Genomic DNA, 15,474 nt, shown 5'->3' with positions numbered 1-15,474 from the left:
ATGTCTGGCAATTTCACATCCTTGCCCTTAACTGAAAAGCATCATGGTTCTCTTGGATTGAACTTCCTTGTTTTTATTTTTGCAAGAAGTTATCCCCGGGAGTGAAAAGCCATTGTTGTTTTGGACCTGTTCTTGCCTTTTGGGTAGAGAAGTGGCTTCCCAAAACCAAAAATGCTCTTATCTGATAGTTAATATGCATCCAGACAGTGATCTATTTAAAAAATATATCCAGAGGCTGGAACTCTTAAGGTTAAAAGGAGGCAGATAGCCTTCAGGACACTTGACAGAAGATGTCTTACTGTACAGCTGGTGCACATGTATCTCTCAGTAATTGAGTTACATCTGTGATGCCATCGGTGAACAGACCCTGCAGAAGTCCGTGGAAGGTGCCCTGGGTGGGCTTGTATTTTAAGCAAGTTGGCTGTCGGCAGAGGTGCTGAACGGTAGACTAGGAAGAAGACCGAAGGCCTGTGTTCCCAAGACAGATAAATCATGGTTAATTGCTCTGGCAAGTTTCCCCACCCTCACAATGTGGCTTAAGCCAATCTTGAAGGGATCATCCCTGGAAGTAGGAGAGAAATTTAGAGACACTCTGCGTCTCAAGGGATTGCCAAAAACTTCCTTTGACTTTGCGAAAAGTTCTGTTGGGTTTGTGGAGTTGGGCCTGTAGCCTGTGCTGAGACCGGTTCTTGCTCTTCCTGTGTTGCTGTGTTTGATCAAAGGTGGACAATGAGATGTTGGTTTTGATGGGCACGAATAAATGACCAGGAAAATTCTGTTGGCTGGGCATTGGACTGAGGCTAAGAATGACCATTGTGCATGACTCTTGTTGGCTGTCTTAAGTTGTGTTCAAAATGTTGACTCGTCGGCTCGATAGTCTGTGGGGCAGAGTTGTCCTCTGGGCAGGTGGCGCGTAGTGGCCATTGCACAAATGCCACTCTTGAAAAACACCCGAAGGGATGCTTTTAAATTTAAAAATCGGACACATCCTTTAATCGTGCAAGTGCAAAGTTAAGATGCTTTTGGACTCACATGTGGTCAAGCTGTCTCTTTTTTTCTAAATTGTTGCTAATTTTTGACAAGTTTTGTCTTATAATGAATTTTCTAGCCATGTCTGAAAAACCATAAAATAATAAATTATTTAAATATAGTGAGCTATATCCTTCCCTACTAATTTGGGAAGGACATAGCTGTGACTAGACCTGAAATGATATTTTTTAAGTAATTTAAAGTGTTTTGTGAACTGCCTGCGTTATTGACGGTGGGTTTTCTTCTGTTTAGTGGTTGTCTTATTTATAGCTCATGCCATACAGTATTGTTTGAATCTGGTGTTTGAAATCTGCTGCCATTTGTTATACTTCCATTTTTCCTTCTGGATCTTGATCTAGTGTCTTGATCAAAAAAATGTTGTGTAATCTATTTGCAATTGTTAGCTTAAGTACGAATGCCAACTATTTCTGCTGATATGTGTCATGGTTCTTCCAAAATACAAATGAAAAATCCTCTTATAAAAAATGAAGGTAAGTTCATTTTTCTTTTTTGTTCCTTTTTTTTTTTAATCTTAATGCATTCACTTATTTGTTGGGATTCTTTTTATTCTGAGTGTCATCCCTGAAGAGAGGAAGCTGATCTCTATGTAGGCCAGTGATTTCAAATTCAAAGATCAAGACCTTGAAATCTACTAATGGATTGGCAGTGTGACTGGGGCTGGCTGTGTATCCTCAATGTCATTTGTTCCCATGCATTTTAGAGGTTGTGCTGATGACTACCAACTATTTTTTGCCTTTTTTTCTTTTTTTTTTTTTTTGTGGCAGGGGTAGAAACATTGAAGAGACTTTTTTTTTCTAGATGGAAAATGCAGGAATCAGTAATGTTGACAGCCTCTGTTGATGAGGCAAATAACATACTTTTTCTGTTTGCAAGTTTGTTTCTTCAAGGGACAAAGTTTTTTAGTGAGGTGGACTGACATGGCAAAGCTGGTGAACTAGACAGGTGAAGGAAAATGTAAGAAAAGGTGCATTGGATTTTTATTTCCCCAAGTTTGTTTCAACAGGCGTTGACATCTTATGGCACCTCTCTTTGTATGTGGCTGCTGCGATTTGTTAGTGTGGTTTTTGAAAAATCCTTTGTACAGCCTTTGGCCAAATGGTAGGGTTACTTTCTTCTTCAATGTGACAACTTTCCTTTGGCTTACTGACCTGTTTCCCACTAAACACTGTTACTTGTTCTCATCATCTTCACTGGAGTAATTAGAAGTAGACCTCATTTCCAAGGTTCTTTCAGAAGCAAACTATGTTTGCTCTCTCTTCAGTAAAATCCCTTGACCTCCTTTGGCAAACTCTTGCAAGTGATGTCTGGGATTGAAGTCATCCTGAGTTGTGGTTGGCATGACAAGTTTGTTTGATGAAATGTGGAAATTATTCCATACAAGTGCTCTGTGGGAGAAGTGTGTGCTAGCCAGCCGGTCAGATGTACCAAGTCGTGGTCGGTAGACAACTGCTAATCTCTGCTGAGTTTGGAAGAGTCTCTTTCTCATAAAATTTAATAATTTGTTTTTGTATTAGGTGAGGTGGAATGCATTGAAGTTTTCGCTGTTGGACATTGTATCTAGTCAAATTACTGAGTGTTTCTGCCTTTCCTCAGGGAACTACTGGTGCAGCTGGTACCCATAATATACATGGCCCACTGGATCCATTTATGTAACTCTGGCTAGGCTTGGGCCATGATTGCTACTCATGTCTAAACATTTTTACTGGGTTTTACTGATAAGTAAGCAAAAGAGTTTGTGTAAACTTTGCTGGTGTACCTATGCCTTGATACCTTTTCTTCACTCTGTGTTTCACATTGGCATTGGTCATGAACCTAGTGTTTTAAGGTGTCTTAACCAATTTCCATTAGAATATTACAGATTAACATATTGAAAGTCCTGTACTTCAGAATTATACATTTTTGTATGTTTTATAGAATGGAAAATACATATTTTTTTGATTCTTCCATTGCCTTTCAAAAAACATAAGCATTTTTTCATACTGGTGTCTAATATTCTCAAGGTGATACTTCACTTCCAATGATGATTCAGTACTTTTGGTTTTATTTTTAGAACTAAAGCCTTTGACATTAAATTATACAGATACAGTGAAATTACAAACTGAAACAAATTTCAGGAGCAACTGGCTGAAGTTCTATGGCCTGGCATTAAGCTATGTGTTGGGTTTAATCACCTAATAAGTAAGCCCAAAGACACGTATTCCAAGAAAATTTAAGCTCTGTATATAGAGTAGTGGCCACAAGTCAAAAGAAGTGATCCTGTGGGCTGTTCTTCATTGAGTGTGCTAGTCTTTTAAATGATAGAGTGTAGAAAACTGTTGGGGAAATGCTATCATTTTGTCGAAAATTCGATACTGCATAGGAATTACTGACTTAAACCCAAAGATTCTCTCACGGCCCTAGTAACACTGCAGCGATCGAATCTTCATCATGTTTTGTGTGCATTTACTGGAAAGTTTAAACATTGGTTTTGCTAAAGTTAACTGAAAGGGTAAATCCATTATCTGCAGTATGCAGCTTGGAGTTGTAGTTTTTAATAGCTATTTGATGAAAAATTACTATTAACAACAAGTTAGAATTGGCTGTTCAGGCAATAGCCATTTTTTTCCTCATTGAAATGGGTTGTTTTCATTCAACCTGTCTTGCAGGAATTCCAGATTGTCTTGGGATCTGTCTGCTGCTGCTTTTTTCTGATGTGTTGATTCCCAAGACCTTGGTTAAAGATCTTGTTCATAAGGAGGGATTTATAGTCATTAGGGTGTAATGCCTGAGTTTTTATGAGTTTATTTTGACAACTGGTGGAAATGTTACTGCTTGTTTCAGGAGAGGTAAAAGACACGAAATTTACTTGACTGACCCTACCCAACTAAGACAGACCAGGAATTTACATCAGATGTGTTTGTGTTGCTTCCACTCTTTAGGAGCTATACATCTGACTTAAAATAGAGTTGAGGATTAGCTGTTCATCCTCCATAGGTGACTTTCACTTCTTTAAACTGGAGCACGAATGCAAGAGCACTGCAGGAATGGAGCCATCATATTTTGTGTAAGAAACTTGACTTTTCCATGTCCCTTGCCAAGCTGCTTTTAACCAGCTTGATTAGCCCCAGAACTCTGGATAAAATTGAGGGCTAGTGCCCTGTCTTCTGGTGCTGCTGCAGGGGAGATGCCTGAGCTGCCCCTGGGGTTTTCTCCAGTGTGCCCTGCCCTCCGTGGTGCCACTGGCCTGGCAAGGCTTGGGGCTGCTCCCAGGGTGAGCTCAAACACATGCACGGAAAGGAGTGAACCTCTGTGTCCTGTGTGGAACACAAATGGTTCACAGATATGGAGATGTCTTAGCAGGTTTTATGCACAAAACTCCTTTGTATGTACATGTACAAAATCAGTATAGTAAAAAAAAAATTTGTTTTCCTTGTATTATTTATTTTGAATTGCTCATGTCCATCACAGACGAAAAAAAAGACGGAAGGGAGGGAAAGTGGGAAAGAGATGCCTTATCCATAAAGCCTGTGAAGCTCTGATAATTCTTAACCTTCACAGTCTGTCTTTTACTGTGATTTAATTTATTGAGTTTTTTGGTCAATCAGAGATTTATTACTGTAGTGCCAGTCACGTTTAGAGTTACAGAACAATTACTTCCAACTTGCAAGACTGTGCTATCACAGAAGGTTGCTTCCACTATGCTGATGTTCAGTACCTCTTGAATGAGGATAAATTATCGGGCACAAAGAACTTAATGAGACATGCCAGAGCCCCTTGTTCTTCAGGAAGGTTGGCGGAGCTGGAACAGCATCAGTGATGCTGTGTCCCTTTTAGACTTCTCAGTAGGTGCAGCTTCATTTCTTCTGACTGCTGCAGCATTTCTGATCTATGCCAAAGCAATAGGAAAAACCAAGGTACTAACAGTCATATTTTCATCTTATTCAACCAGACTGTGTGATAACTGGATGTGCAGATCTGTTGGATATAACAGATAAGCAGCCCTATAATGCCACTCTTATTCTTCTGTAATAAATTTCAAATCTGCTGTTACTGGGCAGTGTATTATTTTTGTGTATCTGTTGGAAGCACAAGCTCCACAAACTGTATTTGCAGGGTAAAAAGGGATGCACAAGTCTCTCCCTGTTCTCTTCTATGCCTATGAGGCTTTGAATGGCTGGATACCACGTGATAGATATTATGGGTCAATAAATACAGGGTTGATTATTTTTTTAACCTTAGAATAAAATATTTGTATTTATAATCAGCCTACCATGTGGTTTCTCTGACAGTATGCTGTCAGTCCAGAAAATATCTTAAAAGTTCAGTATTTTATATTATCAGTTGTATTTTCTAGAGTTGTTGTATCTCTCTAAGAAGAGCTTTTATTTTTCCGATTTCTGATGAGCTTTTAATATTTACACACAAGAATTTTGTGCTCTTTGAAATTATTTCTTTGAACTTCTCTCCATATTACTTAGAGGAAAAGAAAACTGGTATGTTACTGGCTCAGTACACTGTAAAGACAAAAATATTTACTGTTTTCATAAACATCCTCAGAAGATTTACATGTGTCCCTTAATGGTGACCTGTTGCGGATATTTTTCAAGGCATCTATTCATATGTATGAATACACAGGATGGACGTGGATTAAAAAGCATATTTTAATCATAGATTTACATTTTTAAGTTACTTTAAAGCCACATTGGTAGGATTAATTGTAAAATAAAACAACTATTTTCTAAGTATCTTTTAACTGTAAATTAGTTCTGTTGAATAGTGGAACTATGTAACTCCGTTTTGTTGTGGTTCTTCAGTGAGGCTTCACATTTTATTATCACAGTATATAAAATGAATTAGTAAAGCTCAGATCAAATCTTTCTTCTTGGCCATGTTAAGTCTGAGGGTTTGTTTCATTTCTTTTGTGGGGAAAGATAAAGTATATATTCAAGTGGCCTAACCACATTTGTAGTTGTGCTTCTCTAACTCTTCTGCCCCCACAGTTTGTTACGCCTTTAAAGGAAATTAAGTGTTAATGTTCGTTCTTTGCTGATTGTCATGGTAGCAAATGAAAAATCAAAACTCTGTTATTTTTTTAATATCCTGGATTCAAAGGGAAGGAACTCTTCTCTTCTCTTCTCTTCTCTTCTCTTCTCTTCTCTTCTCTTCTCTTCTCTTCTCTTCTCTTCTCTTCTCTTCTCTTCTCTTCTCTTCTCTTCTCTTCTCTTCTCTTCTCTCGTTGTTTGGATTGGTTTTTTGTTCAAATGACTTTGTGATTTTCATTTTGTAGAGACATTTAAATACTTCTCTAAGCATCTTCACTTCCTGTAAAATACTGGTTTATGAAAATTTGCTTGGTTTAGGGAAAAAATCTGGCTTTGCTTCGGAGATGCCACAGTTTAAAGCGAGTTGAGGGAAGTATATTTTGATGTATTTATCACAGAAAAATGTTATATGTACATGTTGTAAACACATATGTAGGGGAACCATTGAGGTAGATTCTTAAGAGTGTTGAAATGGATATATACCAACTTCAAAGTGTTTTCAAGACTATGATATTGTATTCAGTGGGTATTCAGAAGTCAGTAATTTATGAAGTTCCTTCCATTAAATGCAGTTCTTCAATGAAGCATCATCAGAATATTGATAACATTTTTGTTATCAGTAACTAGATGTATGAAGGGTGGAAAACAATTCAAAGTTAACTTTTGAGAGTTAACTGAAGTATAGTTTGGCTAGTTGCTAAATCATGCTGATTTGTTGTGTTTTGATTTCAGCACCTGATTTTCCCCTGTTCTCTGTATGTATAAAACACAGCTCCTGACAGCACAGTGTGACCATTCCATTTTACTTTTGTGTCGAGGTCCCTTACAAAGTTAAAACCAACAGACCTAGGATTATGTCTGTAAGAAATAATGGGAATGTAAGGCTCTGTGTACTGACATAAAAGATCCATTCAGTTCAGCACCCCAATTCCTATCACAGGTCCATAATGTAGAGCAAAAAAATGGGAAATGTGGCACAGCAATAGTCACTGGGAACTTTCATGGCTGGCTTTGTTGGGACAAGGCAGATTTCAGCCTTGCTTATAAAATACTGGCACCATAACCTGAGCTGCCCAGATGTTCCGAGCCCACGTTCATTACCTGCAGATATCTGCCAGGGGCTTGTGGCTGCAGGCCGCAAAGACATTGCTGTTCCTGAATTCTGTGTTAACTTGAACCCAGATTTTTCAAGAAGAGGTTCTTAGTATGTGATCAAACAAAACAAACTCTAACTCTGTGTAAAACTTCAAGTCATCAGCTTGAGGTTGTATGCTCTACCTACGGAGTCTTCAGCACAGACTTGATGTGCTGAAGGACTAGCCCAAAAAAAGGTCTAGCTGGCAACTGTGTGTAAGTACACTCAGCCTAGGAAATTTGGAGAGAGGAATGTGCCCACAAAATAAGACAAATTGTAATAGCACTTGTAATAATAACTCTAGGAATTAATCTCATTATTTGAAGTTACTACTATTTTGTAAGTATAAACCATAGTAGATTGTACTGAAATATAATATATAAAGTTAGAGAGACTGATGGAAAACTTTTTTGAGACCAGAAAAAACCAGCATTTTTTCTCCTCTGTAGGCTTTTTGCCATGTAGTTACTTTATAATTTAACTCTTAGGTGGCCAGTGGTGTTTTCAAGACTAGCACATTTTTTCTCACTTATTTAGGTTAGGACCAAACTTGATCTTGGATTAGCAGTGCTTTCAAAGAACAAAGAAACGTAAAGTAAGAGCGATGATGTTTACATCAGACAGAATCTTGAGCTTTTATTCTTAGTGTATTTTTCTGTGGAATTAGTTTGTAAATATAATTATGCTAAATAGATACATTCAAAGCAAGTTGTCAGTTGAGTGAGCATTTCCAGCAAAAAAATTTCTAATGTTTCCTGAAAATGATGCTTTGACCTCAGCTTGCCACCATCTTTTGCAACTGAAGGAGTAACTAACTAGATGTCCAAGCATTCCCAAGTGGAACAGAAGATTTAATGGAGTGCACTTTTAGAGCAGTCAATCAATTTTCACTTGTGATGTAGCAAAGTCAGAAGTTTCAAAGAGAAAATTTAAACTGTCGGTGCACATCAGGGTTTTTGTAATATACTCATGTAGAGAAGGTTAAAGCCCAGCTTTGAAATTTTTTCTCCTCTTTGTCTGGTTCATGTGCTAAGTGTTATGTGCTTTGGGTTTTGATTTGATTGTACAAAAGGGAATGTGTTGAGTGGGAGGAAAAAAGGACACTTGATCTCTATTTGGGTTTAATCTGGAAAAAACTTCCATAAGACAACATACTACGGAAGTCTAGGACAAGTTTATCATTATATGACTTTTGAAGGCATCGGCTTCCAGAGAATTAACATTGGCATGAGCTGTATTTTTACCCAGGTCATCAAGGAATGATCAATAAGAACAAAGAATTTTTTTTCCAGATGCCAAAAGTAAGTAGGTTAGCTTCCTGTTTCAAAAGATCCATCAGTGTTTGAGATTCTATTTCACTCCTGTTAGAGGCATCTCTCTTCTAGCAGGACAGCTCCCTAATTGATTTGTTTTTCCTCTCTCCCACATTGTACTCATCAGCTCTCCTGAGGTTTGTGCTTGTTTATTTAAACTACCAAGAATAAAATATTAGGTTCTGAATGAGAAGATGGAAATCATTGTATTTGAGGATGCTTCTTTGAGATGTGATGTTGTAGGAGTGTTAAAAGCATGGAAGCTGGTGGATCAAGCAGGTGTTGATTTCACAGCTTATGTCCATGGCAACAGAAACCAAATGGATATAAAAGGTTACAACTTCACAAAACTTTAAAACTATACAAACATGGGATCTTGTTCATTTTTTCATCAGCAGAATACACATCACAGGTGTAGGCAACATGTACCATGCTTTTCTACTTTCTTAACAGTAAAGATTTAATAACATGGTTGTTTGTCTTTTATTGGATTTTTATTTTAAATGCTTATTGAGGAAAATCATTAAAACACCTTATCTTTAAAAACCAATTCTTTACAAAGATCAATTCAGACTTTAAGTTCAGTTTTTCCATGAAACTGGTGTAATGCACAAGTATATTGAATAAGATGGTGTTTTGGGGGTTATCTATGCATGCCACAAAACACAGATTTAGTGGGGAAATAGAATGAACGCTGGGATATGAAATAGTTTCTGTCCCCATGACCGTTAGGTTTTGAGCCACTCATAGTGACAGGTGAAACTTTACTGTTTTTCATTTATATCTATGCCCATATTATTTTCCTAAGTTTATCCAGATAAAATCACTTGTTATGCTCGGTTCTTCATACCTTCAGGTACTTATGACAATAAAGCACTGTGGGACAGCTGTCAGTTAGGTTATACTTAAAGAGTGTGAGATGTATTTTTTCAGTACAAGTGAACATCTTAGTTAAACATAATGCTAGCATTAGTCTGTAAAATGTGAGGTTCTTTATTGTTGTGTGTTGTTTGAATATATTCAGTATTAATTGAGTTATCCAACTCTAAGTTCCTTTTTTAAGTAATTACAAACCAGTTTATTCTAAAAAATTCAATCCTTCACACCTGAGCATATATATATACACACACACACATATATATATATACATATCTAATCAAAACTAAGAAATGTAACAAAACTTCTTTGCATGCACACAAAGTAATTTCTTTATTATGGCATTCTTACTGTCAAGCAAAAATCATGGGAATTAATGAATCATCATTCTAGCCTATATGTCTCTATATATGGGTTTATTATTTCTATTAATAAAATAATGCTTTATTTGGCCCTTTATTTTTTATGTGTGGTTGTTTATATTGATGAAGCTGGAACTAAAAATGTGTGACTAAAGGTGATTAATTTGGAGAAAGGGATTTTATTTCTCCATATGCTAAATAAAGACTTAAAGTATACAGAGACAGTAAATTATGAGAAGGGGAGAAGAAAATAGTGCTTGACTGTAGAACCAGTGGAATTTTATCTTGTGCTTGTCACTAAATTAATGCTCCCTTTCTATTAATTTGTCCCTTTTGTCCAGTATTTGAATTCTACCTACTTAATGTCTTTTCACTACCTGCCTCTCTCATTTTCAGTCAGACAACCAGGAAATTCTTTTTCCGTCCAACTTTCAGAAAAGGGCACTTTCAGTGTGGAATTAGTTGCCTATTGATTTTAAAATAATTGTTTTCTGTTTTTCTGGAGGAATCTGGAAATTGGTTATATAGTGGAAGAAAGGCCCGTGCATTAAAATTGCTTTTATCTTTTGTAGGAAGATGGGTAGGCAGGGGTTGTTGAGTGCAAATGGAGGCTCTCAATGGAGGTCACCTGAGTGCTGTCTCAAAAAGTGTAATTCTCTCTTTTCTCTGTCACAGTCTAGCGCTGAGCGTATCACTCAGACTCAGTATGTCAGAGATGATTGCTCATCTCCTTGACAAAGTTTGAATCCCTGAGCCAAAGCACAAGCAGAATAAAGCCTTTTCTTTTTTGTTTTTCTTTTTCCCCCCCAGGTAAATATTGTCGGAACATCTTAGAATAAAGTAGAGCAGGCTAATTTGGTCTGATAAAGAGAAGCTATGCTGCAAGTAAAAGCCTCATACAGACCTGTCCCCTTTTATGTTGGTATTTGGTTTGGTTTTCATGGGGCTAACTGCAGAGAGGTGTTCAACTTTCATGCAGTGTTTTTTTTTTGTATCCTCTGCAGTCAGTGAGGACTTCAGGCCAGAAGGCCCTTTAGACCATTTAAGTGAAATTTCTCTAAAAGGTCATAGACTTCACCCCTTCCTCTGTAAAAAAATACAGAAAAGCTAATTAAGTTAATTTAGTCAGTTAAGTTAAATATACTTAAATGTGGCCTCCTAAGCACTTAGGTTTTGTTTCCTTTTTCTACAGTCTTCTGATCCTAATGCAGGATAATACCCAACTTTTCATTCATTATAGGCTTTCCCTCGGGGCTGTAAATTGTGTTAGTAGGTGAATGTTGCTAAGGGATTGTACTGTTGGAGCATAAAGAGTTTAGGCATATGGTGTAAGCTAGGCTTGTTATCTGAGTGACAATAACTGATCAAGTTATGTTTTTAAATAATTGTTATATTTTACTTCCTTTTGTATTAAATCTCAGAAGGTGTTTGAGTGGCTACACTTTATGATTGACTTCAGTTGTCTTTGCTTGCATTGCTCAGCTGTTCCTTCTGTTTGAGCCACAACAGCAGCTTGGCCATGTTTTAAGAGGATTGGAAAATCGATCTGGCATCATTAAAAACAACCAAACAAAAAACTGTGGCTCAGAAATGTTTGTTTGGTTGAAGCAGTTTCTCAGCTTGTTTCTGTGCGTGGCCGTACATGTACTTGCCAGGATGACAAAGCAGGTGTGGAAGGTTATTGGAGCTGTTGAGCTTCTGAGTGATGGCCACAAAAAAAAACAGCCTCAGTGAGCAAGCCCTGAGACCAGGGAAAAACTCTGTGTATCCTGACAGTGTTTGTGTTGGTTTTTCCCTTAATGTTTGAATGGTGTGATATTTAACATTTAGGCGACTGTCCACTCCCAGCTGTGAGTACCAGGGTTCTCTTCTCTACAGTTTAAACAAATCTAAGTGCCACAAGCACTTCCTGCCACCCCTGTCTTCCTCCTCCCTTTGCACACGCACAGATTTCTGTCGCTGGGTGAGGTGAATGATCATTAAGGAAACTTGCCTAGCTGAAGGTTGCCCATTGCTTTTACAGAAATAGTTTTCTGGCAATTTATTGACTGGCCAAGGTTGAAATCCAAGAGGTGCCACTTCAAGGGAAGAAGCAGGAATATATGGCATGTTTGAAGAGAGACAGGAGAAAATGGGTTAGATGTGGGGGGATGGTTGCAGCAATGACTTGGCTCTGTTTAAAAAAAAAAAAAAAAGAATCTGTCAAACTGCAAGCTTAATTTTCAGCCGGATCAACTCGCTGGACAGACTTGCAGTGCGACTGCACGGCTTCTTGCCCGTGGCTGGAGCTGACTCAGAGCCGTGTCCCGGACTCCACCTTGAGGTCACGCAGCCCGTGCGGGATGGGCTGAGGAGCGGCGCTCCCGGGGGAAAGGGCTGCAGCACAAGATGCTGTGCTGTGTTCTGGTGGCTGGTTACCCTTCCATTTCTTGTGAAAATGCCAAACTCGTGCTTGCAAGAATTTGGGATTCCAGTTACTTCTCAGTGCTGCAAAACTTGTACAATTCCCTGAATTTTACTTTCACCACAGCAGTTGCAAAGCTTATTGAAACTTACTGCATTTAGTGTGCTATGCAAGTAATGAAAATTCTGCCGCAGTGTAAGGTTGTATTTTCCTTGTGCACCTTGATTATACTGAAACTTGCTCTGAGGCTGTTGTGCAAACCCAGTCTGAAGATGCAGGTGACGTACAAGTGTAGTTAAAAGTATAATTTATTTCTAAGTGTTCTGGTTATTCACTGAGTGGGCAGTGGGCAGGGAGTGGGATGAGACAGGATGTCTCCTTGTAGTTGAGCTCGCTTTAAGCTGCATTTCATTTAAAATGCTGATTTTCATGAAGATTATTTTTAGCCCCTCCAATGGAATTAAAGTTCAGACTATAAGTGCTGTCAATATCTTTTGGGTAGAAAAACCTAGGCTTTAATTACTTTTGGTTTCAGTTTCACCAGCAGGAGAAAATTATTTTCGTTTTGAGTGTGTTTACGTGAAGGTGGGAAAACTGATAAGGAAAGTTGACTACGTCGCTCTCTTAAGTCTTTCCAATATATAAATAAAAAATGGTTAGGAAGGAAAAATATCTTTTAATACTGAAGACTTCAAGGCCAGTGGTGTGTTATGGAAGTATTTGGGAATATAGAGGTAGTAATTGAGTGAGACTTTAGAAAGTAGCTGAGTGCTTTAAATGCCCCAAATCCAATGTTCTCAGTTCTTTGTGTGTGTGTAAGCCCTTATTTTGCTTAAGTAAAAATACTCTCTCAATTATTTCAGTATAGGTAATAATTAAGAAATTTATTATTTGTTAAATGTTATTGTAAAATACTAGACTATTTATTCAGCATTTTAAAGACAATTTTATTGAAAGATTTAATATACTTATTACAAATTCTGCATTTCTGTGCAGTTTGAAAACATAAAATAGCTTAAAATATTGGTTATCCAGGGGTGTAGCACACAAAAATTAAAATTGCCTGAATGTACATTCAGATGACTCATTGTTTTAACAGGTGCATGTAGCAATAAGTGTTAAAGCTATACTTAGCTTCTAAACCAGTACAATTTAATAGTATTGCCAGCCCTTGACATTGGTCTATCATTTAGTTAAAAAAACCCAAACCAACACATTATTAAATAAATAATTTAAAAGTAGAAAACAAGATTACAGTTGGAAAAAAAATCTATTGATCATTGTCTAGAAACTCAGTCCAATATATTCAAATTTATTTGCTTGCCAACAAATCATTGAAAACAAACAGTGAACACTTTAGACTGCTTACGTGTAAATAACTAAGTCAAATAAACTTTCAACGTGCCAATTTTTATTGAGTGCCACACTTTGGTAAGAGCAGAATCGGATTATAAAATTGTCCATTATTATTGGCCCTTCCACTCCTCCTCAGTTCCAACATAGTTTTAACAGCCAACCTGGCCTAGACACTGGGTTCTTTACTAACAGAAAACAAGGAATAAAACATTCTGGTTTTGATTTTTCACAAGATAAAAGTAAATAAATAAAGTATACACTTAAGGATAAAAAGTTGCCTCAGAAAGTTCTATAAGGTCTACATTTTCTATTTTTAGAAGCAAGGCACGTTTTCCGTAGATTTATGTGACAGAGCAGTCTTCCTCTAAATGTCTAGATGCAAAGAAACCATGCACTGTTACTTCACAGTGATTACATTAGCTGATGATTATTAACATTTTCTTGGAATTACTAATGTGTGTAGGTCATTCATCATATTTTTCTGAGGAAAAGCAATTACGTTCTCTTCAATTTTACTCTTCTGACAAAAGTGAAATGATATATAAGAGCACTTCCTTGAAAATAATCAGCACTGATAGTTATGATTGCTTATTTCAATGTTCTACCAATACAGGCTTTGCCAATAATACATAATCACTCTTAACGGGAATAATGTAATAAAATAAATGTAAATATTTAATAAAAAAAAAGTCATACAGATTTTACTGAAAATATGAAGAAAGCTGTTTTGTCTCAAAGTTATATTACTTTCAAGTAAAAGTTACTCAGGTATTTTTTAATTCCTAAAATGAAAAGTCATTAGGGATAGATATGAAACTGTCATCGTACAATAAGGCAGAGTTGAATATTCAAATGTATGAAGATTCAGAGAAAATGCCATTAACAGTAGTGGCTATTAGCTGTCACAACAAAAAGACCATTCACAGTAGATTATGTAGACTTTAATCATAAACCTTCTATCCATGGGGTTAAGAACAATATGAAAATTCTCTTATCTATTGAGAGCAAAAAAATGCCAGTAACGACATGTGTGTACTAGATCGGAACACTTATAGTTGAGACAGAAATACTAAAAAAAAAAAAATTATACTATGATTTCTTTAAAATACATGCTGTGAGTCAGACTGCTGTTGTTTTCTGCCCAAAATCTGGGTGTTTTGTTCTCAATTTACTGTGACTTACTGATAAATATTTCTTTATTCTGATAAAAGCAAACAAATTTAAGTTTTTCTTTAGTCTAAAGGAGACAGGATTTAAAACAAAGAAACAAAAAACCCCAACCAACTGACGATATCTAAGATATTGTAGTTTGTATTTTGTTTTGTGCTAATTTTCATTGTTTAGAAGTGAAAATTAGATAGGATAGGCCAGGATGTAACATAAGTACTAGAATGGACAGGTTGATGTTGATTGCAAAAAGAACTGTAAAAAGTTGAAATGAGAACTGCTTAGCGGAAAATTAAAGAAAGCAAAGTCACTGCTTGCCCAAATGTTCGTGACAGTTTGAACTGATCTGTACTTCTTTACTCTGAGGCTGAAAGTTCTCATTGACAAAGATACCTATGTAGGTATAGTAACCTTTTGTAAAGCACCTGCTGCAGTACTGCATGGTGTTCTGATTTCTGAAATCTATCTCTTTCCTAAGTCAACATGGTCCATATCAAACCCATTTTAAACTGGTTGACAGATGATAAAGCAGTAATAGATTAAGGACATTCATGTTGGATTTTATAGAAGTTTTTCACAGCCCATTGGTGGGAGGATTTAGATAATGATCTGGAGGAAAATAGAATGTAATCTCTTGTAAAATGCATATGTGCAAAAATGGATGGATTCATAAGTGTGAGGGATGGTCTGTGCCGAGTTAATGGAGATCATTCACGAGCATACGTTAATGTAGCTGAAGATGCTGTCCTGACAGCAGGGTCATACCTGCAGAATGGACAGTGGTTCTTTG

The 15,474-nt window shown here is 36.9% G+C and overlaps 1 protein-coding gene across 2 annotated transcripts in view; it reads left to right on the top strand.

Annotated features, from left to right (window-relative positions):
- Positions 1 to 15,474, top strand: part of CDYL (chromodomain Y like) — a 103,606-nt gene that overhangs the window by 1,205 nt on the left and 86,927 nt on the right. The window lies entirely within an intron of this gene.

This window comes from Passer domesticus, chromosome 1 (genome assembly GCF_036417665.1).
Source record: "Passer domesticus isolate bPasDom1 chromosome 1, bPasDom1.hap1, whole genome shotgun sequence".
Lineage (NCBI taxonomy): Eukaryota > Metazoa > Chordata > Aves > Passeriformes > Passeridae > Passer > Passer domesticus.
Note: the sequence above shows the minus strand (reverse complement) of the source record. Positions and strands in the feature narration are given on the sequence as shown.